The following is a 26,461-nucleotide window of genomic DNA, read 5'->3' as shown; positions in this document are numbered from 1 at the left end:
ATGGTCACTCATGTTAATCTTTCTAAGTTGGACTTTTAAAATTATATTTTTTATTTATTTTCTCCTTTTATTGTTTCAGATATTGGGAGTACAGGAAATCAGCCCGCTGTACACTTACTCCCCCATCAGCTGCCAGATGCCTTAAATTTATTCTTCAGATTGGAATGCATAAAGTCAACTTAAAGAATTTTCAGTCATCACATTTTCCTAATTGAAGCCCCTGTCCAAAAGTGGGGCAGTGTTTCAACTGTAATATTTCGGATACTGCTCCCAGGATCTGTCTGGTATCGTTTGAGACCTTCCTTTAGGACTGGATAAAGGTAATTTTTAACCTACCAGACTGCCCAGAGATGATGGTGAGATGCTTGGGTTGTCAGCATTGAAACTTGCCAAAGTAATACTCCTGTAACACAGTATGAGATGAAAGCTTAGAGTTATGGAGCTCATTTGCAGGAGGTAGACAGCCAAGGAGACACCTAACCACAGAGGCATACTCTTTCAGCAGAATTATCTAGTTTTCTTGTCTACAACTAATTAAACCAACCAGAAAATTGCTGTATCTTAAGTTCAGCTGGTGGGTTTTAGGGAAGTGGTACAGGAGTGTTTGCTTTCCTTCCCCCCTCATCAGTGTTTTAGGAGTCTGCATAGGAACCCTGGGCCAAAGTAGTCTGGAGAGAGTGTTTCTGAGTTGTTTAGACATAGGAAAAGGGGACTAGCTTCCAAATGCAGGTGACCCTGTCCGCTATGGCTACCGAGAACCACTTCCCTCCTTCCCCCTCTCCCTGCTGCCTGATGCTCAAAATTGCTTTCAACAAATTCGGCTCTCTCTAAATAAGGGATTTGCATTTCCAGCTAAGACCTAAAATGAAAATAAGTTGATATGTAACCGAATGACTGCAAGTTCACATTGAGGTGTAAATGACTTACCTCAGATCTCTCTGAGAGGAGGACTGTGCTCGGAAAAAGGGGATGAGGTGAGCAAGCTCCACCGAAAGGAAAGAGCCAGAAAGGAGAAGCCGGAGTACAGAGCTGAGTATAGGGCCGTGCACTTTGGTCTAAAACTCCCCTTGGATGACAGGTTTGCCTTTCAGGGCCTTTCCCATTGTGTTGCTGGTGTTTTAGTGGAACAACTCGTGAATAAGTTGGCATTTTAATTACTGCATTTAGCTTATTCTGTTGCTGAGGAGAATTTTCTACCCACCCCCCCCCCCCCCCGCCTCCCTCTCTGGCTGTGCTAACAAAGGTATGGTAGGTATTTAGTGAACATTTGGCTTCTAGTTCTTTAATAGATGCTCTTCTTTGAAAGAATGTACATATGCTGATCAGATGCTTCCTACCGAATAAAGTAGCTGCTTCCCACTTTTGAAAATCTCCAGTCCACTCTCATCGGCAGCGCTCTTGTCTCTCTGGATGGTAGCCCCGGGTCCTGTCCCTTCCCTGTTCCGTCACTGCTCTGCTGCTCGCCGTCCTCCATGCCAACGTCCTGCCGCTGTGTCTTCTCCAGGATCTTTCTTAAATCTCATCTCCTGGACTCTCCTGCCTTCTGTGTTCACGCAGGCCTAAACAGTTTCTGACCACACATTTTCCCTAAAATCCCTGTTCTTTTCGTTATCTGTAAGTGTCCAATTAGTAAATTCTTTAAAAAGAAACCCTTTTGAAAATATGAAAGGAATGAATTGTTATTGTAAAAAATGTAAGTATAGAGTCATGGAGAATTCCTTCCTCTCCCTGTCCCCACCGCACCAGGGCTAATATGCCTGACGTGGTTGGTTGTATATCTTCTCAGACTTTTCCTATTCACATATGAACATTTTTATGTGTAAATAATATACAAAATCATTTCTACAGAAAAGGATCACACACTATGACTTGTCTTTTAAAATGTAGTATGCTGTATATGAGCTTTATTTCATTCTTTTTCATGGCTTTATTGTTCTGGTGTATGGCTCCATCATAATTTATATAAATAATCCCATATCGTTGGATATTTATGTTGCTCCACTATCCTCTTGTTATACACAGTGATATATAGACCTCTTTGTGTGTTTTCTGACATTCCTCTCCATAGGAAAGGAACATCTGGGTCAAAGGGGAGGCACATTTTAAATACCGATGAATACTCCCAGAGCGCCCTTGAAAGAGGCAATTCTTAGCCCCAGTTTACACTCCCACTGGCAAAGCCTCATTTAGTCAAGTCTCCCCTGAAGGGTCACCTTCTCAGGGAAGCCTGACTCATCACGTTTACCTCCAGGTGTTGTGGGGTGCCCCTCCTTTCTTCTCAGGTTTTCCCCCAAAGTGCTATTATCGTCCCAAATTCAGGCACTCATCTCATTTTTTTTTTTTGAATACCCGCTAAATAATCTGTGTCTACCACACCGCCATCTTTATTCTTCCTTTTAACTTTTTTCCAATTTCTTTTTTTTTTTTTAAAGATTTTATTTATTTATTTGACAGACAGAGATCACAAGCAGGCAGAGAGGCAGGTGGAGAGAGAGAGGGAAGCAGGCTCCCCGCTGAGCAGAGAGTCCGATGTGGGGCCCGATCCCAGGACTCTGAGATCATGACCTGAACCGAAGGCAGAGGCCTAACCCACTGAGCCACCCAGGTGCCCCAACTTTTTTCCAATTTCAAAAGTAACCCATGTTCACTGTATGAGATTCCAACATTAGGGAAATACTTTATGTTAAGGAAATATAAAAATATCTCTGTAGTGTTAGAATATGAAAACATGAATTCAGAGGGATCTGTGCAGCCCTGTGTTTTCTGCAGCAGTATTTCCCATAGCTGCCATATGGAAGCAGCCCAAGCATCCTTGATAAGGGAATGGATGAGGAAGATGAGGTATTTATATACCATGGAATATTATTCAGCCATAAAAAGAATGAAACCTTGCCATTTGCAATAACGTGGATGGATCTAGAGAGTATAACACCAAGAGAAATGCATCAGTCAAAGACAGATACCATATGATTTCACTCACATGGAATTTAAGAAACAAAATGGTGAACAAAGTGGGATAAAAGGAGAAAAACCAAAACCAAACCAACCAAACAAAAAAACCCCCAAACCAAGCTTGGCTTAGCTATAGAGAACAAACTGATGGTTTCTAGAGGGGAGGTGTGGGGGAGGGTGAAGTAGGTGAAGGGGATTAAGAGTGCACTTACCTTGCTGAGCCCCGAGTCACATATGGAGCTGTTGAATCACTATATCGTGCACCTGCAACTAGTATAACATGGTATATCAACTTCACCGGAATTAAAATCAACCTCTTTTTAAATCTCTGTGTTTTAGATAATCATCCTCTGTGCTACTCACCCAGACCTCCGTCATTAGCACTTCGAGCCTGTGCTGTACTGAGATGCACATCCGGCTTGCCCACAGGCCCGACTTGCTAGAGAGAAGGGGCTGTGTCCTCTCATCTTTGTGCCCAGCGCCTCTTGTGCTTGGCTGCATAGTGCTTGCTCGGTAAATGCTTGTCGCCTGGAAGGAAAGGGAGTCAGACGGGCCTCAGAAAGCATGCCAGGTTACTTAAGCCTCTCTGGACACTGTGCAAGGTGTGGATTTTTTTTCTTTCTTAGTCTCCTTTAAAAGAGCCCATGTCTTTGCATGGGCTTTCCCACGGTGCCAGACTCTCATGGAAACTCTGATGCTGATGAAATGCATCCTCTTCTGGACAGCTTGGTTTCACAGCCATTAGGATCTGTTTAGTTCCTCTAACAAAGAAAATGCAGGAGCTGGGGAAGCAGTTATCAGCTGAGGGAGATTGGTGTTCCAGTACGATTTGTTGCTATGTGTGTTTATTACTTGCTGGCTCTGTGCTCATCAAGTCAATACCCCACCTTCTGCTAAGCCAGGCAATCTGGTGAGATAGGCAGTGAAGCTCCGTTCAGGTTCCAGAATCGAGCAGTGACAACAGTGAGACCTGCCCCTATGCTGAGTGCCTACCATGGGGGGGATGTCTTACATGCCACTCGATCTGCATAAAAACACTAGGAGGAAAGTATAGTTCTTCTTCTAGTTCCCGATATTCAGCCTCAGGCGGGTAAACTTCCCAAGGTTATACGGCTATTAAGTGGTAGTGTCTGGCTTTGGATCCCTTTTGCTTACAAATCATCTTGCATCCCCTTTTCCATCCTCTTTCCGTGTTCTGTAGCCCCCAACATGGTTCTTTCATCACAGACCTGGAGAAGTAGATCATTTGGTAGAAGAGTCTGGAGACTTCGCTCTTGTTCATTGAAGACACGATTTGAATCCTTGAGAAAACTGGATTTTTAACTTGGTTTTATTCTCGTTTTCTAAAATTGTAGACTCCTGGAGATGAAAGGGATCAGGTTCATCCATTCCCATTCTGCTGGGGGAGGGGCAGGTGACCCCATGACTACGGCCCGTTCTCACCATCGCACTAGACAGGCTTCCAGATTTTACTGTATGAATGAAAAGTCTGGTGTTACTTGGGACTTCCATGGGTGCAGAGCTGGAGTGTAATAGAAGTAAACATCATAAGTAAACTATAAACAGAAACCTAAGGGCAGGCTTCTCTGTTGCCCCCATGAAGAGAGACAAATTGTTCCAAAGTTATGTTCCTACCAAGAGACAAAACAAGACCAGCTTTCTTTTTGATTTTGTTCACACCATCCCAAGTGGTTCAACGTTCCTCTCATTTTTACTGATGTGTAGAAAAGTAGACCCGTGTCCATAAGTGCGGTTCTGAAATTTTAAAGAAAATTCTTTGCTTATTTTACTTTATATTGCATCAGACCCCCAATAGGACCAGGCTAGCACTCTATAGTCAGACACATTAGTACACCTGCAGTGTGACTTCCGTTATCCACACTAGATGGAATAAGTAAAGACTGTCATTACGTCGTTTCAGGTCAGATTTGTGCTACCGAATGCTTTGCATACACTTCAGAAAAAACTTGCAGTTTTCAGAACTTAGGGGGTTTCAGAATTACAGATAAAGGATTGTGGACCTATAATTTTCTGCCTCATTTTTTATTTATTTATTTTTAAAGATTTTATTTGTTTATTTGACTGACAGAGATCACAAGTAGGCAGAGCAGCAGGCAGAGAGAGAGGAGGAAGCAGGCTCCCTGCTGAGCAGAGAGCCCGATTCGGGGCTTGATCCCAGGACCCTGAGATTGTGACCTGAGCCAAAGGTAGAGGCTTAACCCACTGAGCCACCCTGGCGCCCCTTTTCTGCCTTTTAAAAAAAGTATTTATTTTTTAGGGACAGGGAATGTGAGCACGGGTGCAAGTACAAGGAGGAGCACAGGGAGAGGGAGCAAGAGAATGCCTGATCGCGGCCTGAGCTGAAGTCAAGAGTCCGACAATGGACTGAGTCATCCAGGTGCCCCTATAATGTTCTCCTTTTTCGTGCCATCAACAGAATGTTTGATAGAGGACCCTCCTACTCTTTGTTGAAAGCAAACAAATTTGTTTCCATGGAAAGGCCTTCCTCCCTGCCACTCAGGGGCTGCCCGGCACCATTCCTGTGTGTGCCTCTTTGGCACCTGAGTGCCAACCTTGACCATGCTCGGGAGCTCTGCCTGACCACCACCCGAACCAGTTCCTGCAGCGGCATTCCCTGTGTCCTCTCTTAAGCAGGTGTGGAGGACAGTGCCTTTCCATCGTCATCTTTGTGAGGACCAGCCACACTTCCCACAACCCAGCAGGCTGCTTTTCTGGATGCCGCACACTCCCTAAGCCTTTGTTCCTTGATTCTGGGAGCCTTCTCCATGGAAACCATTTTGGCTGCTCTCATTGCGTTCCCAGGTGGTCTCCGAGGCTTCGCCCACACAGCGCCATGCTGAGAAACGCGGTCTGGCCCACAGGTTTCCTTCTCACGTTTGAACTGCTTATTTGGGCTCGTGGCACAATCCCAAGGGTTTTTTCTGCAGAGGGATGGGTCTCAGCCTGCCTGGGGACCAGGCTGCTGTCTCTCGCTCTGCTCAGTGTGAGACGCACACGCCTCTCCCTCCCGCGACGATGCCTCACGGCTTCCATCGCAGGCCGAAGCCGGATGGTTTGACAGACTCTTGCTCCTTCCATTCTGGTTCCTCGTGTTCTGTTTAGCTATTGCTCTTCCAGTCGGTGGAGTATGTCAAGCAGTGAGTGTCCTCAGAAGCCATTTTTACCGGGAAGGGCCTGGCCGTCGGGGCTGGTGACGAGAGCTCGACAGCTGGCTGCGTCGGCCTCCCCGAGCCCCTGGCCCCTGCCAGTGTTCATGCCATGTGGCTCCCGGCGCCACAGCCTTCGGTCAGCCCGGCCTTACATTGCCCGGGAGACAAGGTCTAGTGAGACCTCACGATTTACAGCCTGTTCTCAGGCTGCGAGGTTTTCTCCGGACGTGGTCTGTTCCCTTAATCTCCCTGACTGGGGGGGTATATATGTCTTTGAACTCTGCGGCAGAATTCCCTCTCCTGCACGCAGGGCCTTGAACAGGGGTCCAAAGGAGATGGATTTCAGGGGGTCCATGGACTTCTGAACTCTTGTGTGTGAACGTGTATGTGCGGAGAGGCTCGCGCTGCGTTCTCAGCATAACGTTCTAAGACAGAGCACAGCCCCAGGAAAACTGTTGTTTTCTGAGCCTCTGGAAAATGAGAATGATGGTAGATCTTATTACCCCATTCATTTGAATGAAACTGCAATGAGAAAATGCCCAAGACAGTATCCATAAGCATTCGAAATGTATCAGCTGTCAGTATTGGTCTGAATCTGGGATCCTCAAAAGATGAAAATTAGGTGCTGCCTTTTATTCCTTAGAAGCAGATGGGAGATACGTCATCGGTAATAATTACCAACATTCTTAGAGCCCTTTATGTTGTACAAAGCACCTCTGTGGTATTGCCTTCTGTGATCTTGGCCCTACCCTTGCTAGTAGGGTGGAGAGACTGCCTGACTTCCCTTTCGACAGCTGAGGGAGCTGAAGCTCAAGGGAGACCAAGACAGCACAGCTAAGAAGGCTCAGAAGGATGGCTTCCGCTCCCAGACAGACAGATCTCGAGACAAACAGGGCACTGAGTGTGAGGTGTGTCTTGACCCTGGAGGTATAGTCAGGAGGGGCAGTCAGAGAAGGCTTCCTGGAGTCAGTGACACTTAACCTGAGCCCTGAGCTGTAGGTAGGAAACAGCCAGGCAGAGTCAGCCAAGGGAGTGTTGCACGTAGAAGCTGCAGGAGAGCCAATGCCTAGAGACAGGGAGACCTCACGGGTCAGGTGCTTCTTGGTAAGAGAGGATGCTGGTGAGCAGAGATTTAAGGCAAAAAGAGCCGTTTCCTGGACACCCCCCCACCCCAAACATCCCATCCACAAAGGAGATGAATGTCTGAAGGAGTAGAGTGGAGAATTAAGGTTGGTTTCACAGACATACCTACAAACCAGGAAGCTATTTAAAATAATTCTGAGGAAGTCTGACGGCGTGTTTGGTATGTTAAGTGAGGAACTGTATATGTAATTGCCCGTTGACCGTGACTCCAGCTATGTAAAGTGAGTCTACAGATGGCGAAGCCTCAGAAGTGAAGTGAAAGAAGGAAAATAACTCTGTGTTAAGGTGATACATTTGAAAAGCTCCTGTTGATGTGTCATTTGTCAGTTTGGTTTTAGTTACTTAGTATTTGTAATTTGTGTTTTGTCTGTCTGTTGTGCTCCCAGTGTGCCTCCTGGGGGGTCAGGGCTCCAGCATTCCACTGGGCCTCTGGCCTGTTTGGTTCCAAGTCATTAATTCAGCCATTCAGGTCCCAGGCCCTGTGCTTGAGCAGGGATCCACTGGGTCTGTGTGTCCATCCCTGACTGGATCAGCAGTCAGAGAGCTCAGGGCCCCTGACCCTGGAGCAGCCCCCTCCCCATGGCTAGACAGAAACCCTTTGTGCTCAGAGCACCTGCCTGGGTGACTCAGTGGGTTAAGCATCCAGTTCTGGGCTTTGGCTTGGGTCATGTTCTCAGGGTCATGAAGTAGAGCCCTGCGTCCAGCTCTGTGCCAAGTCTGCTTGAAATTCTTTTTTCTTCCCTCCCCCTCTGCCCTGCCCCCGCTCCTCTCGCCTACAGCTCACACACACACACTCTCTCTCAAACGAATAAGATCTTTAAAAACAAAACAAAACGAAAAAACACTTGCTCTCAGAAATACCAGTAATTAATACTGCCGTTTTGTTCATGACAGGAAAGAGAAAAGGCAGTGCCAGGTGGTGAACAACGCTCCTTCCAGGGTCTAAAAGGCATGAGGCAGGGGGGATAAGTCAGCAGAGAGGTGACAGCCGGAATAACTGGGTACAGGTGGAAGTGTCCATTTGCCCTGGCTTGTAACTGTTTGGAAAATGGCCTGGCTCCTTCTAAGTTGTCACAGGGATCAAAGGCTTAGTTCCTTCTGAATGTGTTTGTGAGCATTTAGGTAGAAACTTGCCCTTTTATGCAGGTTGCTGAGAAGGCGGCGTGCTGCTATCGGATCAGACCTCAGCCAGCACCCTTTGTCTAGTGGCATTCTTTTTTTTTTTTTTTTTTTAAGATTTTTATTTATTTATTTGACAGACAGAAATCACAAGCAGGCAGAGAGGTGGGCAGAGAGAGGAGGAAGCAGGCTCCCTGCAGAGCAGAGAGCCAAATGCGGGGCTTGATCCCAGGACCCTGAGATCATGACCTGAGCCGAAGGCAGAGGCTTAATCCACTGAGCCACCCTGTCTGGTGGCATTCTTTATCCGTGTCTTGGGCACTCCTAAGCTTCTCTTCCTTCTGAAAGCATCCTCAAGACACGGGACACTTACAAATTGTGTTTAAGATAGGATAGACGGTATTTGCTTTAAAATGCTCCAACACCCATCCAGTGTGGGGAGGGACATGAATTAAGGGTGATGGATACATGGAGTTTTTATACTGTTCCCTGTACCTTGTTAATTTGAAGATTTTCACAAGCAAGAAAGACTTAAATAACTTTTAAAAGACTGATAACAAACTCCTGACTGGAAATGTAAAAACCCCTACGGGACAGTAGGCCCTCTGAAACCTTTGGGGACAGCTGACCCCAGATGCCGTGCCCTCCTTGGCCCCCAGAGTTCAGTGGAAGAGGAGCTCATAGGGCGGGGGAGGCAGAGATGCCTAGAGGCGGTAGCGCTCCGTGGCCATCAGGCTTCCCTGGGAGTTGTTTCGAGAACTGTAGTCTTACTGGCTCCCCAGAGAAGCTACTCCACCCCCAGCTTTCCACCATGGTCTCTGTTCAGTTAGAGGTTAGGGAATTCTTGGTTCATTCATTCATTCAGCAAATACTGGCTGAGCATTCTTCTGGAAGCTTAGGAGGTAGCCATGGGGTTTAAGTTCCAGTTGAGGATACATTCTGCTGTGGGGAGCCTGATGATTGACACATACACATAAATGAGCACAACCATTTCTGGGGGTGATTAAGTGATTGCGATGAAGACCCTTGCAGAGGACCCCAGGAAGGTTGGGGAAGACACCAGAAGCTCCTTTTATGGTGGGTGATTAGAAATGACCCCTCTGAGGAGGTACTCTTTGAGCTGAGGCATGAATGACAAGAAAGAACCAGCTACCAGTATGTAGAGAAGCAGCTTTCCCAGTAGAGGGGATGCAGAGAAGGGAAGGCAGCCTTGACACGGTGGTGAGACAGAGTGCGAGCTCCCTGAGGGTGAGGCGAGAGCTCCATCTTGGGTAGCTTCCTTTTCTTTCTTTACTCCTTTTCTTTTCTCCTTATTCTCTTTAAAGCGTGTTTCCTCCCATAGATGAATTTATCTGTCTGGCTTCCATTTTCCACCGTTTGTCTCTGGGGGTCATCCCTGAACCCCAACAGATATTCTCCATTGACTTTTGGTCAGGGATCCCTATGCTCCTGAAAGGAGACCAGGCTCACGGTGATGGGAAGATCTGTGTGGATGAGAGGTATACCTCACCTCCGGCAGTATCAGCATTGCTCATAAATAAATTACAAGTCAGAAGTCAGCTGTCAGTCCTCTGAAACTCACATTCATAGCTCTCACTTTTCACAAGTTGAATCAGAGATGTTAGTTGTGAACAGAACCTTGGGCATTTCATAGTAATGAGGTATATTTGAGGGGGAGAACCTGATTTTTAATTTTAAGAGATGACTATTCCCCAGATTGAGTAGAAAATAGAGATGGACACTCACAGAGCACTGATTGGAGCACACATTGGTGTTGACTTTAGAAGCTTATATGCCATAAACATTGGGGTGCTGCTGTGGGAGCACTGTGAATTGTGTAAGACTGATGATCACCCATACCCCTGAAACAAATCATACATTATATGTTAATTTAAACAAAAAAAGCTTACATGCCTTGGGGCGCCTGGGTGGCTCAGTTGGTTAAGTGTCTGCCTTTGGCTCAGATCATGATCCCAGGGCTCTGGGATGGAGTCCCATGTCCTGCTCCCTGCTCAGTGGGGAGTCTGCTTCTTCTCTCCCTCTGCCACTCCCCCTTCTTTTCCTCTTTCTCAAATAAATAAAATCCTTTTAAAAAGTTAGAAATAGAGGCACCTGGGTGGCTCAGTGGGTTAAGTCTCCGCCTTCAGCTCAGGTCACAATCTCAGGGTCCTGAGATCAAGCCCTGCATCTGGCTCTCTGCTCAGTGGGGAGCCTGCTCCCCCCTCCCACTCTCTGCCTGCCCTCTGTCTACTTGTGATCTCTGTCAAATAAATAAATAAAATCTTCTTTAAAATATTTATAAGAATTTAGAAATAAAAATTAAAGCATATATGCCATTTGACCAGGAAATTCCATTTCTAGGAGTTTATTCTAAGAAAATATCAGGTATGTGTGCAAAGGCTTGTCTGTAAAAATTTTCCTCACTGTGCTAAATGGGAAATGATCTAAGCGTTGAACAAGAGAGAACCGGTTAAAAGAATTATAGCTCATCCCTGCGCTAGAACACTATGGAGCCATTTAAAATAATACTGTGGAAGGGTGCTGACTGGCTCTAAATGTCACAGTCGCAAGCTCAAGCCCCATGTTAGGTGTGGAGCCTACTTTAAAAAAAATGATGAAATAAAATGATATTGTAGAATGTTTAGTGGTGTAGAAAGCTTTATGTCAAGAATACTTTTGGCCACAGTTAATTAAAAATTATTTGGCACCTGGATGGCCTACTCTTGATCTCAGCTCAGGTTTGATTTCAGGATCACGAGTTCAAATCCCGTGTTGGGCTCCATGCTGAACATGGAGCCTACTTAAAAAAAAATTATTTGCATTGGCTAAGTTAAGTAGGGATTTATGGAATGTAGGTAGCTGCCGGCCTTGGTTCAGTGGTTTAACCACAGCAGCACTACATCTGTGTAGTGTCTGTGAACCTGCTAATGCATGACAGATACCTCATGGTCACAAGAGGGCTGCTGCAGCTTCAGGCATTGAGTCTACCTCTAGAGCAGAGAAGTGACAGCTGCTCTCTCTGCCTTTTGTCAGGAAAGCAAAAACGTTCCTGCATTCTCCTGACTGATGTCTCTTTCATCTTATTGGCCCAAACAATGTCCTGTGGACAACTCTGGTTGCAGGAGTTGTTAATAAAGTGAATATTTAGCTTTTCAAAACTAGAGCGTAGGCAGGGAGGTGAAGATTGGAAATGAGTATTGGGTCCCACAACCCACAGTGTCTGACACCGTGTTGAGTGACAAAGGTAGTTGGCAGAGCCCCATTAGAGTACATAAAATAAAATGGATAGTTTATGAATTTTTGAAAACCAGAAAGAAAGACTCGAGTTTTATTTCTGAGTGGTTCATTTTCTTGTTTTACATTTTCAGAGTTTTCTACAATAGAGAGTTACTTTAACACACTCTCTCTCTCTGTCTCTCTCTCTCATCCCCCTTTAAAAGCCCTGAAGCTCTGGCTGGTGTGATTAGGTGTGAAGTGAATCTCCACTAAGTGCTGAGGAGCTTGTCACAGGTCTCATTGCCAGCTGGAGGCAGAGCAGGGCCAGGCCTCTCATGAGGCCTAGGCAGGGATTTGCACTAAAAAAAAAAAAAAAGAAAGAAAGAAAGAAAAAAATTATTGCTTTACTTCTGGACCCTCTTCCAAACGAGCATGAACTTTTAATACCACCGCACCTGGTTGCCTCGGTGGCTCTGCTGGCAGACTTTTGGTTTTAGCTCAGGTTATGATCTCGGGGTCAAGGATTAAGTCCATATGCTTGCACTTAAGAGTCTCTCCTTCTCCCTCTGCCCCCCACCACTGTCTCCCTCTCTTAAAAAAAAAAAAAAAAAGTATGCCTAAATAAAGTTAAGGGAGCTTAACAGTTTTTTGTATGTCCCAGACTGTCTTCAGCTCTTTTGTTCATATGCCATGTTACTAAACTGCTTTTCTCTAGAGCTCTTGGGCTTTCTAAAGTTTAGTCAGTCTACTTAATGTCTTTGAATTGTATGACATAGATGAATTCATTTTTTTCCTAATTTTTAATTTAAAAATATCACCAGCCTTTTTTGGGGGGGAGGGGTCACTGTTACTTTTTATCACATTTTGGAGTGGATTTTAAGCTAGTTAGGGGAAGGGTCATTCTTAGGACATTTTCTGGGAAAGGATTCTCAGTGTTGCCTTAGGATCATTGTAAAAGGAATCAGGTGACGAAATGAGACACGAGAAATAAGAGGAGAGATTGGTTTTAAAAATTCAGTAAACACAGATTTGAGAGAATTTTTAGTGTCTTGGGAATTTTTTTCCCCTCAAGGGCTGCAGCGTCTACTTTGTCAGTGGAGCATGGTTTAACCCGAACAGAAGTGTACACCAAGGTTTCTGATGGATTGCTAAGGAAATCCAGAAAAGTGAGAGACGGTGCATCTCTTTCAATTTGTCTCGCGCGGGCAAGCCAGCCCGCTCACTCTCTAAGGTTGTTCAGGAGAGCAATTAATAGCACCCCAAAGAAAAGGGCATGCCAGGAAGTGTCCGTCCTGATCTCCCAGGACTTGCCAGACTTCCAGCCTTTTCTCTTCCCTGTGGCCTACAGACTCTTTCCAGTGCCCTTGGTCCTATGCAGAGTAACCTTTAAAGCTCCCTGGGAATAGCGGGGAGAGGGGCTCTGGGTGGGGTAGGGCAGGGGGGTGCGGATGAGAGAGGGGGGTGTGCACTTTTCATTGCCTTTGTCCTGGAGCTCTTCCTGGTTTAAACTGGTTTTCCTCCCTTCCCTTCCAAGGGAGCTTTCCACCAGTAGAACAAGCAAGCTATGTGCCAGGCTGGGTTTGAATCCTGGCTTACGCTTAGGAAGTTTTACGTCACCTCTCCCAGCCTCAGTTTGATCATCTATACAATGGGGGATTATTACCTCTCTCCTAAGATTTTGAATTTGAAGTGTTATAACATGTGCAAAGCAGGTGCATCCCAGGGGCTCAGGAGCGGCTTCAGGCTTTATTAGCTTCCCCTTCGCTTTATGAAATAAAGTCCAAGCCTCTCCGGTCGAAACCTGGGTCCTGGGCCCTTTGGGATGGGCCCCTCTCCCCTTGCCTTCCATCCCAGCACCCCACTTCCTGTCCTGCCTGCGGACTCCGACTCTGGCCCGGTCACCAGCCTGCTTCTGTCCTTGGTACTCTGCTGCCCCTTTGCTCACCTAACATTCCGATCAGTGTTGAAGACTCAGCTCAGCGGAAGGAGCCGTGACGAAAGCCAACACACAGGTGATGTGTTGTTATGACATCCAAGAACGCCCCAAACTGATCTGTGGTAAAAGAAGTCAGAAGCTGGGGGAGGGAGACGTGTTCACTCGAAAGAGGTCTGAGGGAACATTCTTGACATGAAGTGGGGTTGAGTGGAGTGTTGGAGTTTGGAGCCGATGGCCAAGAAAGAATTCTTGAGACGTGTTGGGTGTAAAAAGGTGGTTTTATTAAAGCACAGGGACAGCACCTGTGGCCAGAAAGAGCCGCACTGGGCTTGTGAGGCTGTGCACTGGCTGTTATATAAGATTTTCTGTCCTGTGGAGGGGACGGTGATGTTAGGACTCCAGGAAGTTGAGTCTGTAGGTTTCTGGAACGTGCTTTGTTTCTTGTAGATCATGAAGAGCCTGGCAAACTGATGGAGACTCCTGTCCTGCGTGACTGTGACCTCTGTCAGTTAACCACTTGTTTTTTTCCTTCTCTTTGCTCCAGGGCAGCCAGGAGTGCCCGAGGAATGTCACATATATCCCACCTGGGGGCAGAAGGGGTGGGGAGAGGGGGTTGTGAGGTATCAACGTGTGCTTTGCCCTCAGCTTGCCTTCTGCTCCCTCATCATTCTGGAACCATAGAAATGTTCTAAAGCTTGTTTTTGATAGTGACTACACAAATTTATGCAATTGCCAAAACATCCCAAACTGAATATTTAACATCTGTGCATTTTGTTGCATGTTAATAATAACCTTAAAAAAAAAATGCGAGGTCCTTGTTCTCCAGAAAGATTTTCCTGGCCCGCTCAGGCTGGAGGTAAGCTTCTCTATAGGGTCCCTGAACCCCTGCACACATCTCTGCCATTGCACTCAACCCCCAAATAGCTCCTCTTTATGTGTTCTGTGCCTCATTAGTCTGTAATCTCCTGGAAGGGCCAGGACTCTTGCTGTCTGTGTAACCTTGGGAAAAGTGCTGCTTCTTAACCTGTCTGGGCCTTAGTTTGCTCATCTGTAAATGGTGCTGCCTGGCTTTTCTGGGTGTCCTGTTGTCAACAACCAGAGGAGGCCATGAGGTGGCCCTTCACCATTAGCCTCCGAGACCCTGCTCCTTGCCAGTCCATTGGTCCTCAAATACAGAAGGGGAAAAAATATTGTTCCTGTTTATTATCTTTGTACACCAAACATTTGAAATAGTTTCTGGCCACAAATGTTTGGCATCTTGATCAATATATATTAGTTCTCTTTCTCCTTTCTTCTGGTCCACTTTCTCGTCTCCTCCCTTGAAGACGGGCTAGAAGGCAGGCAGATCCTAATGGGCTCAAGGCAGCGTTTGGGAAGTAAGACACTTGGTACTCAGGCAATATGGGATCTTAAACTTTAAATTATTAAGAAGGTGGAAGAAACCTGCCCACATTCTCTAAATTTATTGAAGGCCTAGGAGCTATCAGTAAGCAGCGACAATAATCTTGTTATTATAGCTCTCACTGGTCGAGGGCCTTGGACTGTTTTCCCCAGCATGGGGCCTGGCTTGTTTGTAAGCACTCAGTGAATGGTTGCTGGGATTACAGCTCTTGTTTAATCTCTGTACTGGCTCTGGTAAAGTTATGAGCCCTGTTCCCAGATGAGGAAACTGAGGTTCAGATGAAGGGATGAGCCCTAGAGCGCTGTTCAGTAAGTGCTGGAGGCAGGTTGTGAATGAAGGTTGTCCGGCTCTACCTCCCAGGATCCTTCTGCTTCTTTAGTCTCCTTGGTTCTTCCTCATACCCAGCCCCTCACCAAGCCTGTTCACTTACAGAGTCTTTTTTTTTTGAAATTTATTTATTTATTTGACAGAGATTACAAGTAGGCAGAGAGGCAGGCAGAGAGAGAGGGGAAGCAGGTTTCCCACTGAGCAGAGATCCTGATGCGGGGCTCGATCCCAGGACCCTGGGATCATGACCTGAGCCAAAGGCAGAGGCTTTAACCCACTGAGCCACCCAGGTTCCCCTCACTTACAGAGTCTTAATGTGAGACAGGATTTCTGTTTTCAAACCAGCCCAAAGGGAGATTAATCTTAAATTCTGAGACATAATTTTAGGACTTCTGCACAACTGAGGCACACGGGGTCAAACTAATTAGCCTTTGATTCTGCCCTACGGGCACCTTCAGAGGAAAGGAAAAGTGCGAACATGTTTAAACAAGTGTTGTTGAAGATTTTATTTATTTATTTATTTGAGAGAGAGAGTGTTCCTGCATGAATGGGGGGAGGGACAGAAGGAGGGAGACGCAGAGACGGGGAAAGAGAATCTGCTTGAGCTTAGGCCCCAATGCGGGGCTCCCTTTCATCATCCTGAGACCCTGAGACCCTGAGATCGTGACACTGAGATACGACCCGAGTAAAAGCAGAGTCTGAGGCTTAAACAACTGAGCCACCTCGGTGCTCCTAAGCTAGCATTTAACATCTCCACCTTCTAACATTAGCTCTTATATACATGTTCCCACACACACCCCAATAAGTTATTTTAGTAGGTATTGATGAGAACAAAATATATGCGGCTCTTTTTCTTCAGATTCACTAAGAGCTTTTCACATTGATTTAGAAGATAATGCACAGTTTGAAACATTTCTGATTCCAGCAAACGACCAGCCCTGAAGAAACCCTAGTTTCGGGCAGTTTGCAAATCAGTTATTAGTATTCAACATTATTATGCGGAAAACAAAGAGCAAACCTTTTGGTCTGGTTGTGGGAAGCAAGACCTTTCTCCTGAGAATCGAGAACAAGGGAGCTGGCCCAGGAGCCAGATTCTCAGGCAGGAGGAGGATTAATCATTTAGCACTTCCTGCCGTGACCACTGTGCCGTGGACGCCAGTGGACTCCAAACACGACTGCAGATTAATAATTCATACTGGCAGTGGCTTTGACCTCTCCCAGTTGCCTTGAAGAGCTGCGGGCCTCCAACTGGAGAGAGACACACCTGGCCTAAGGTTAAACCTTTATCTGGCTCCACTCTACGCCATTGGTTATCTCCTTCTTCCATTGCTAATCCCTACTGGGTGCCCAAACTCTGTCCTCAGGCAGCAGGTCACCAGGGTGGGGGTTGACGTAACGGTCCTCCAACTGTCCAGAGCCCAAAGCTGCCTCCACATGGGGGGCAGGCTCCCCCGAGGTTCGCATCGCCTGTAGCATGGGACACTGGTGATCCCGGATCCTTTCCGCTTCTTGACCCTCAGCTTCGCAGCCTCCCAAACTAGACCCGTCATCCTCACCCGGACCACTTCGCGGGCTGAAGTGAGAGCGCTCGGTAAATGTTGACAGTTGAGAGCACATTTAAACGGCAGTTGTTTTCAAAAGGTCAAATGCTGTACGATTGCACTTACCGAAGTACTTAGGGTTATAAAATTCAGAGAGACAGAAGGCAGCATGGTGGTTGCCAAGGGCGTGGGGGGTTAGCGTTTGGTGGGTCCAAAGTTTCAGTCTGAGAAGGTGAAGGCGTTCTGGAGATGGGCGGTGATGCCTGCATAATATTATGAACACTCTGACCGTCACTGCAGACTTCAAAATAGTCCAAGTGGTAAATTGTATGTTTATTTCACCACACTTCTATTTATTTACTTATTAAAACATTTTCTTTCTTTATTAGAGAAAGAGAGAGCAAAAGCTGGGTGAGGGGCAGAGGGAGAGGGAGAAGCAGGCTCCCCTCAGAGCAGGGAACCCAGCCTCCTGGGGCTTGATCCCAGGACCCTGGGATCATGACCTGAGTCAAAGGCCGATGCTTAACCAGCTGAGCCATCCAGGCACCCCCAACACATTTTTGGAAAACAACTTGTTCTGTGTTCCTACATCTGAGAGGCTCCACAAGCCAACCTCATCAGTTCTCCCATATCAGCCTTACCCACCTCCCCCCAACCAGCAGTGTGCTGGTTCAGCAGAGGTAGCTTGAGATTACCAAGTGCACGGAGCCCTCGCTCATGCCGGCTGTGTGCCAGGTGCAGGACACACAAAGATGAGTGGGTGGGGGGCCCTGGTCTGGTGAGGGTGCACACAGATGGAGCCTGCCGGTTTTGTCATACCGGGGTTGGGGGTAGTGGGCAGGGGCTGCAACGGGCTGGCCCGGTGCTCTTGGAACCGAACTCCAGGGGCTCACCACTTGCAGTGCATGAAATCGAACAGAACCCAAAGGCTGTTGAAAGCAAAGACCTTTTCTTTATGTGTTACAAACAAGGAGACAGGGAGATAGCTGTCAAAGCACTAGCTCTCCATTGGGTTAGTGCCGGAAGCTTTGATTCAGTGTATTAGGGCGGGGGTGGGGAGCTCGCCCAGGCAGTTCATGCCAACATGCTAGTGTGCACATCCTACGTTCAAAAAATGGGCAAAGTGCACCCATAGGAGGAGACCATAGTAGTATAATGAATGAAAGCTGGCCCAGGACAGCTCTGGTTGGGTTCTGCAGCTCCTCAGCCCAGCCTGGCTCAGATTGGCTTACATGGGGGCTTTTAGGTGAAACATCTAGACAGGCCTCTCCTTTTATTTTATTTTATTTTATTTTTTAAGATTGACTTCTTTTAGAGAGCACCTGTGGTGATGGGGTTGGGGTGCAAGGGTCAGAGGGAGAGAGAGAGAGAAGCTTAAGTAAACCCCATGCTGAGCTCTGACCTGGGACCTGGGGCTCGATCTCAAGACCCTGCGGGCATGACCTGAGCTGGAACCGAGAGTCGGATGCTTAAGTGACTGAGCCACCCAGACACACCTGCGCTTCTCCTTTCTTGGCACCGTTCGTTGTGCAAAACAAAGCACATTCTTCCTCTGCTCTTGTTCCTTCCCCTTGTCCCTTCTGCTGAGAGCTTTCGACCCTGTGATCTGACACCTTGTGTGTCCTAGTGGACACTGGGGGAGGGCAGGGAGGTTTGCCTGGGTCCTTGGGGGGTGCGCTAGCACAAGAATTCAGCAGGCCAGAGACTGGTGGCAGCCACATTCGCCTGACAGCTCCATTTCCTTGCACGCTTGGGCATTTGCTGGCGCTCATCCTTCAGCTAGAGTGCACCCTTTCCCTTCTTTCCCCCTAAATCCTGATTCTTCAAGTGCCAGCCCAGATGCCACCTCCCTTCTGGAAGCGTTCCTTCAACCCAGCCAAAATTAATCTCTCCTCCTCCCGAACTCCCACAGCCCCCTCCTTAGATCTCCATTTAGCACATATTTCATTTCTGTCAGGTAATGCAGCCGTTTATATTCCTGCCTCTCTTGTTGGGTATATATTGGGATTTTTATAGTTCCAAGTAAGAGAAACCAACTCGAGCCAGCCCTAGCATGAAAGTCATTTATCAGAATACGGATGTCTTCCCAGACCAGGGTGGTTCCCTGCTCTATTCCTGCTTCTCTTCTCTCCCTGCTCCCCAGTCCAAGTGGCACATGGCACTCCAAGGGGTGGTGTCTGTGCTGCTCAGGGCTCTCGACCAGTTAACTGCAGCTGGGGGAGTGGGATCCCATGTGCCACCTGGGCCACCGCCCCTGCGTGCTGGGGAAGAGGAGCCCTTGGCGCCAAGTGTGAACCGAGCTCTTGCTGACATCGGACACATCACACCCTTCAGTCCCTCCAGCTTCCTCCCTGGGCTTCCCATCCTGGCCCCCGGCCCACCTCCTCTGTGGGTTTCTTCCTGCTTCTCTGGCCATTTCTTCATTTTCTTCTTAGTGGTTACTGCTGCTTTCATTCATTTCTGGTATTGCTGGTGTTCTCTGTGATTCCGTTTATGCATCTTCCCATCTTGTTCATTTTCTTTAGATGATTTCAGTAGGTCTCGTGACTTGGCTTGGGATCTGCTTGCACTTATAGTGACCGTTCACTGAGTGCCTGACCCATACATTCTCGTGCTCAGTGGTCATCTCCATGACACGTCCCACAGTGCACAAAAAAACCTGTGTGTACCACCTGCCTGTCACCTCTCTGTGGCCGCCCCATTCACCTGACCCTCCTGCATTCTCTGTCTCTGTGCTCGGTATAACCAACCACCTCATTGTCAGATCCCGGAGTCACCTCGACATCTTTCTGTTCTGTTCTGCATAAAACCACTCTGGCACCAGACCCTTTCCATTTTACCTCCTAAATACCTCTCCATCTGTCCATTGTCATGGCCTTAATTCAGGCCTGCATAATTTCTTATTATCTTGTAACTGGCTTCCTTATGTTACCTTGCGATTTGTTTCCCCAGAGCACAGCCTATGTAATCTTTTTTTATTATTATTATTTTTCAAAGATTTTAATTATTTGAGAAAATGAGAGTGAGAGAGAGCAAACAAGCAGTGGGGCAGGGTATGGGGAGAGGGAGAAGGGAGAGGCAGACTCCTTCCTGAGCAGGGAGCATGACACAGGGCCTGATCCCAGGACCCCAAGATCATGATCTGAGCTGAAACCAAAAGTTGGATGCTCAACTGACTATGCCATGCTGACAACCCTATAGACTACTGTTAATTACAAAAGGGGAACAATATCTACCTCTGTGGTATCTATTTAAAAAGCTACCATTGAGTACAAGCATTAAATAATAACGCTGTATCAGATATACCAGGCATCTAGAAACCTACTTCTTCCCCAAACCAAAAAAGACCCGAAGGTTCTGACAAGGTAGTTGGACATGCCCTAAGGTAAACCATGGTAAATCTGTACTCCATATCGCAATTTCTTGCATCTAAAGATGGAAGCTGGAAGACGCTTATCTTTCTGACAGTTGGCAGAGCACCAACCCTGAATGACTAACTTGCCTATATCTTGTAGGCTTTGTGTAGGTGGCTGAAGCGGAACTTGGACTGGGGCAGGGAAAGGACATGTTGGTGAGCAAGAAGATGGGGAACATATGTTGAATAAACAACCAGCAGGCTCTGCCACACTCCTCATTTGCTATCTCAGGAAGATCAGTATTTTATGCTGTTCGACACCAGATTGCTTATTTCCTACTATTCATCCTGAGATGCTAATTACAGAGAATTCTCCATCTTCATGGCCAAAGTTGCTCAAGGTTCAACCTTTCATGCACAATCATGTCTTGGGCTTTTCTCTTAGGAATATTTGGTTGCAGGTAACAGAAAAATTAAAGAACAGTGATTTAAGCAAATAGAAGTGTACTTTTTTTTTCACGCAGTGTGAAATGTAGGAGTGGGCAGCTTTCATCCTCATGGTGACAACATTGTGGCTGCAGCTCTAGCCGTCAGGTCTACATTCAAGGGGAGATGAAAGGTTGGAAGGAGTTTCCTTTTGCCCATTTATTTTCCTTTTTTTAGGAATCAGAAACAGACTTTTCCTTGAGCTTTATTCCCCAGAACCACAATACATGACCATCTATGACTTCAAGGGGGGCTGGGAAAGAATATATTTAGCAGGTATGTTAAAATACTGAACAGAATTGGGTTTATGTTAACAAGGAGAAAAGGAGTGAGGATTAGTGTATTCACACCTAACATGGTCTGAGATATATGGCATCAGTTGTGTTTCTGTTACCATAGTTAACAAATCATCCTTACTATTATTGAAATGCCTTTAGCATTGTTCTTTCATCTCTTGAAGTTCAAGTGTGTTCTACTATTTTTGCGAAGTACTTTCTGCAGAATGCAATTTTACATTGGAGAACCCTGGCTTTAAATGGGCAAAAAATAAGGTAGGACCAGGGCCAAGGTTAGATTAAAAAAAAAAAAAAAAAAAAAAGGGCAAGAAAAAAAAAAGGGCAAATGGCATTGGTTGGACTAAGTGTTTTCTGGAAACCACACTCCCAAATTCTATTAGTTTTTCTACTCTCAAGCTACTTCATCAGATTCATAATATGTATGCAAATATTGTTAATCTTCTGTTGATAAAATAGTGAGTCTGGATACTCTGTACTTGACCGAGGAGCATTGGAATGATTCTGTGTGTGCATGCAGAGTTCATTCATATCTTTACTGCTTATATTAGTAATTCTTCACAGTCTTTTGGTTGTGATATATAAATTTGTTGGAATTAAACTCAAACAGCTCATAAATAGTATAATTAATTTTTGTTACACTTCAGTTCCAGTTGCTAAATGATTTGAACCTACTGTTGTGTATTCTCTTCTCTTCTTCATGTATTTCCTGAGCCACACCACTTACACTGTTGTTATTTTACTTCTCACATGACCGTATGACCTGGTTGGACAGGGTCGGGGAGCAAGAATTCTTGTCCTCTTCAAGAGCCTTCTAGCTGGACTGAGAATCAAGTTGACCTCAGATTAACAGGAGAAAATAAAATTTAATAGTGTACGTATGGGGAATCTACACAAGTATGGGAATTCCAAAAACAGTCAGGCAAAATGAGGTGACAACATTGCAGCTGAAGCTCCAGCTATCAGGTCTACATTCAAGGGGAAATGAAAGATTGGAAGGAGTTTCCTTTAGCCCATTTGGTCTCCTTTTATAGGAGTGTATCTGTCATTTTGGACTAAGGACAGGGGGGTTAGGGGTCTGGGACTTAAGAAGGTGGGAAGGTACTTAACAGGACAATATGAAGAGTAGATGTTCGTCCTGCCATCCAGATGGGTCCCTTGGATGAAATATATCTCTACTAATGACCCTTGTTCTGGGAAGGACCCTAATTTAGATTCTTCTATGTAGTTAAGGGAGGGGCAAAAGGTTTCTTGAGCCCATAGGGTTTCAGTTGCCTTCAGCTCAGAGTAATCTTTTTGCCAAAGTTGCCCTACTTGGGGCAACCTGCCCTTGGCCCCTGCAACAGAATCCATATCTACCTTGTCTATCATCTGCTTGGCAAGGTGCTTGGCTCATCTAGGTACCCAGTAAACATTGGTTGAATAGTTGAATTACCAAATGACTCCTGACAATAATCAGTTGCATATTGGGAGCAGAGGCAGTCCCAGCTGGCCTGCTAGTTCCTGTGTGCCACAAGGAAACCAGTGTTTTTATTTATTTATTTACTTACTTACTTAGTTACTTATTTTAAAAAGATTTTATTTATTTATTTGACAGAGAGATCACAAGCAGGCAGAGCAGCAGGCAGAGAGAGAGTGGGGAAAGCAGGCTTCCTACTGAGCAGAGAGCCCTATGTACGGCTCAGTCCTAGGACTGTGATATCATAACCTGAACTGAAGGCGGAGGCTTAACCCACTGAACCACCCAGACACCCCCCAGTGTTTTATTTTTTTAAATTTTTATTTATTTATTTATTTATTTATTTATTTATTTTTTGAGTGGGAGAGTGCACAGGAGTGGGGCGAGGGGCAAAGGGAGATGGAGAGAAAGGACCTTAAGCAGGCTCCACACCCAGCGCAGAGCCCAACATGGGGCTCTGTCTCAGGACCCTGAGATCATGATCTGAGCCAGAATCAAGATTTAGTTGGATGCTTAACCAACTGAGCCACCGAAGTGCCCCCAATGTTTTATTTTTAAAAAAAAAAAAAAAAGTAAGGGTGCCTGGGTGGCTCAGTGGGTTAAAGCCTCTACCTTGTGCTCAGGTTATGATCCCAGGGTCCTGGGATGGAGTCCTGCATCGGGCTCTCTGCTCAGCAGGGGGCCTTCTCTCCCCCCCTCCCCTGCCAGCCTCTCTGCCTATTTGTGATCTCTGTCTGTCAAATAAATAAATAAAAATTAAAAAAAAAAAACAAGTAGAAGGTGTTCCTGGGTGGCTCAGTTGGTTAAGCATCCAGCCTACTCTTGGTTTCGGTTCGGGTCATGATCTCAGGGTTCTGGGATGGAGCCCTGCATCATTGAACTCTGTGCTTAGCGGGAGGTCTGGTTAAGTTTCTCTTTCTCCCTCTTCCTTTGCCCCTCCCCCTGCGCAAGTGCATGTGCTCTCTCCCTCACTCTCAAAATAAATAAATAAATCTTTAAAAAAAGAAAGAGGAAACTTAGATTACACACCAGAATATGTCAGGCTGTATTTGGATATTTAGGCTACATATGGTTGTTTCTTGTTCTCCTCTAAAATGTGTTTGTTTTCTAATCCAGGGACCCAGAAAGAAAATGACCTTGTGGTTCTACTTCCCAAGTCCTAGGGAATGGTTCTGATTGCCCTAACTTGGGTCAGGACCCTACCGTGTACCAGGCATCCTTGTCCAGGAGGGTGGGCTACATCTTACTGCTGTTTTTGTGAACATTTAAGTTGGGGTAGAAACAATGCCTGGGCAGGAGGTCAAGGACAGACCCACAGGAATGGACAAGACCACTTCGGCGGTTTTTCTGTTTATATACTTCAAGCCCACCTCTCTCTGTATAACACCCCCCTCCCATTTCTGTCATTCAGTCATTTGCTCAGTGATCACTGGGCGTCAGCTGTGGCTTGTGTGTGTGGTTTTGTGGTCTGCTTACCCTGCGTGTGTTACCTATACTCTGTATGCCTTTGTTTTCTTGTCTGAGAAATGAGTAAAATGATACTAGGATTATAGGATTGTTTTGAGGATTAAACAAGATCTTATATATACGTCCTAGGTATATTTTATATACTGGGTATGAATGTAGGACATAGAGGTACACGTTACGTCACATGTAACTGTATAAACTTAGGAACGGTGCCTGGCAAGTGAATACTGACGGAAGGTCGGCTGTCACGGTCCCTTCCCACAAGACTGAAAATCCAAAAGCTCTTCACAACCCACATTTCTTCTTAACTTTAATCTTCAGAAAATTCTGTCCTGATCAGAGCTAAGTGGCTTGCAGAGACTGACCTGAAAGGATGTGAGAACATTCTGACGGTTTTTTTTAGCTCCTTGCTGTGAATATTCACATGTTTTGCTACAGAAATAGTGTGGCAGGTTACAGGGTGCTACCCCAGCTCTGCTGGCAATAGGACGTAATATTGCCATTTTCAAATGAAAAGTTCTGAATTCGGAACTGCATCTGGGCCCAGGGTTTTAAACGAGGGGCTGTGGCCCGGGATTAATGTTTATCAGCATCGTCCTCATCGCCCAGCCCGAGCCTGAGTGAGTGGATCACAGGCTCTGCCCCCAAGGAACTTCCAGAGCGTGGAGTGGACTACCGTCAGCCCCTTGTTAGGGGCTCGATCAGAGGCAGCCTGGAGTCCCAGGAGCACTCAGGACAGCCCTGAACTCTGTCAGGTGGGGGAGGGTTGTGGGGTGAAGGTAGCGTCTCAGAGGGGATCCGCTTGCCCTGAGAGTGTAAGAGCCCAGCAGCTCCTGTCGCCAGGCGCGGTGCAAGGGCCCAGGCCGAGGTCTCGGTGGCGAGCCAGCCTTGTCGCTGCCCAGAGGCCCCCCGTGTGTTGTAGAAGCAGCAGCCACCACTCAGTAAATGCATTGCTGATGTGACGCGGGATGTTCTGGACACTGTGGAGCCCATGAGAAGGAGCCAGTTCTGTCTCTGGGGTCAGAGGAGGCCTCCCTGCTGCTCCGGACATGGAGACAGACCTGAGAAGGAATGAGGAGGAGGAAGCCTGGTGAAGAGGCTGCGAGCACGTGGGACAGTAGAGGAAAGTGCGTGGCCAGGGGCGGGAGGCTGGAGAAGGCCTGTCCCTTTCAGAAACCAGAGAGAAGCCAGTGTGGCTGGAGGAGAGAGCCGGGGAGCTGGGGGTGAGGGAGAAGAAGGTGGACTGCGGGGCAAGGCCAGATTCCCCGAGGGCGGGAGGCCCCTCGTCTGGTGGTTCAGTGTAAACGGTCTGGTTCGTGGTTGTTGCGCCTGCATTCTTGTTACTAGGACTGTCTCTCGCTCTCAGAACATCCTTGTGACCATTAAAGTGTATCGTCCCCCTATCTAGAGGCCAACTTAGGAAACAGAATTTATCCTCAGGGGAGTGGGAATCCATCAAAAGGTTTTAAACAGTACGCATTTTAAGAAGTTATTCGGGGTGATTTGGGCCACTTGGCTTTGCACAATAAGATGTTTTGTTGGGGCGCCTGGCTGGCTCCGTGAGTGGAACAGGCAGCTTCTGAGCCTTGGGGTTGTGAGTTTGGGCCCCACGCTGGGCGTAGAGCTTACTAAATAAAGAAATGTTTTCTCTTACTCTGCTGATGATTCTGTTGATCTCAGGGGTTACTGAAAAAGGTTACTGGGAAAATAAACTAGAGTGCTGGTCAGCAGACTGACGGTGGCTGCCAGAGGACGGCAGAATTATTTGCTAGCCTTGGCGAACACGCGTGCATAGATGTAGCGCCAACATCAGAAGCTCCGGTGGAATGAAAGTGTTCTCTTCCCTTAGTTGAACTCTCAGGACTTTCTGTGTCGTCCGGACCACCCTCAGACACAATTATAGGTCTGTCTTTAGAAAGTTCCGGAGAGGTGATGGCCTTTACTTTGCCTTCTCCCTGAGTCTGGGGCATGTGCGTGTTTGCCCTCATGCAGACCCGTCCGGGCGCCTGCCTCTCCCGATCTGATTTTCTCTGTTTGCCAGAGCCAGCAGGCAGACAACTTATTTATCAGTCTCCTGCTTTCCGCCAAGACAAGACAGGAGAATTCAGGAAAGCCCGAGATTCATGTTCTGCATTTTGTGTAGGATGCTCTCAGAGCCTCAGAGAGACACAGATTCACCCCGCTGGGAATTCCTTTACTCTTAGTTCTTATTTCTGTCACATTTTTGAGCTCTCCTGTCTGCTGCTGGGTAGGTGGAAAGATAAAAGCTACATGACGGCTGGTAATCCCCTTCAGGCATCACAGTGGGATGGAGTTTAAGGAGGTTTAGCCATAAGCAGCAGATCAGTGCTCCAAGATAAGGAGGTCTGGGTGGTGCTCAGAGCCGCGGAAAGGTCTCCGGGTGGGCTGATGCCCTCCGCCGGGTGGGGGCGGACGATGGGGCAGGTGCAGATGGGAAGAGGTTAACAGCGCTCCCCTGGGGCGAGCTGCTGGGGGACCCACAGGGTGGCTCTTCCCCAGGTGAGGTCACCTCTGTCCGGTAAACCAGGAAATGGCACCCGGAGAGACTAAGTGATTGGTCTCCTGGGGAGCAGA

At 46.9% G+C, this 26,461-nt stretch overlaps 1 long non-coding RNA gene across 2 annotated transcripts in view; it reads left to right on the top strand.

The window, feature by feature from the left end:
• The window catches only part of LOC131839274 (uncharacterized), a 61,022-nt gene that overhangs the window by 7,799 nt on the left and 26,762 nt on the right, over positions 1-26,461 (top strand). Inside the window, exons 2-3 of one of the 2 annotated variants that reach the window (XR_009356902.1) lie at positions 80-320; positions 20,322-21,651. This is a non-coding gene — a long non-coding RNA (uncharacterized LOC131839274). Of the gene's footprint in view, positions 1-79; positions 321-20,321; positions 21,652-26,461 lie in introns of those variants that run through there. The other variant, XR_009356903.1, reaches the window with a different exon arrangement.

Source organism: Mustela lutreola, chromosome 8 (genome assembly GCF_030435805.1).
Source record: "Mustela lutreola isolate mMusLut2 chromosome 8, mMusLut2.pri, whole genome shotgun sequence".
Taxonomy (NCBI): Eukaryota; Metazoa; Chordata; class Mammalia; order Carnivora; family Mustelidae; genus Mustela; species Mustela lutreola.
This window is presented reverse-complemented; position numbering and strand designations above follow the sequence as displayed.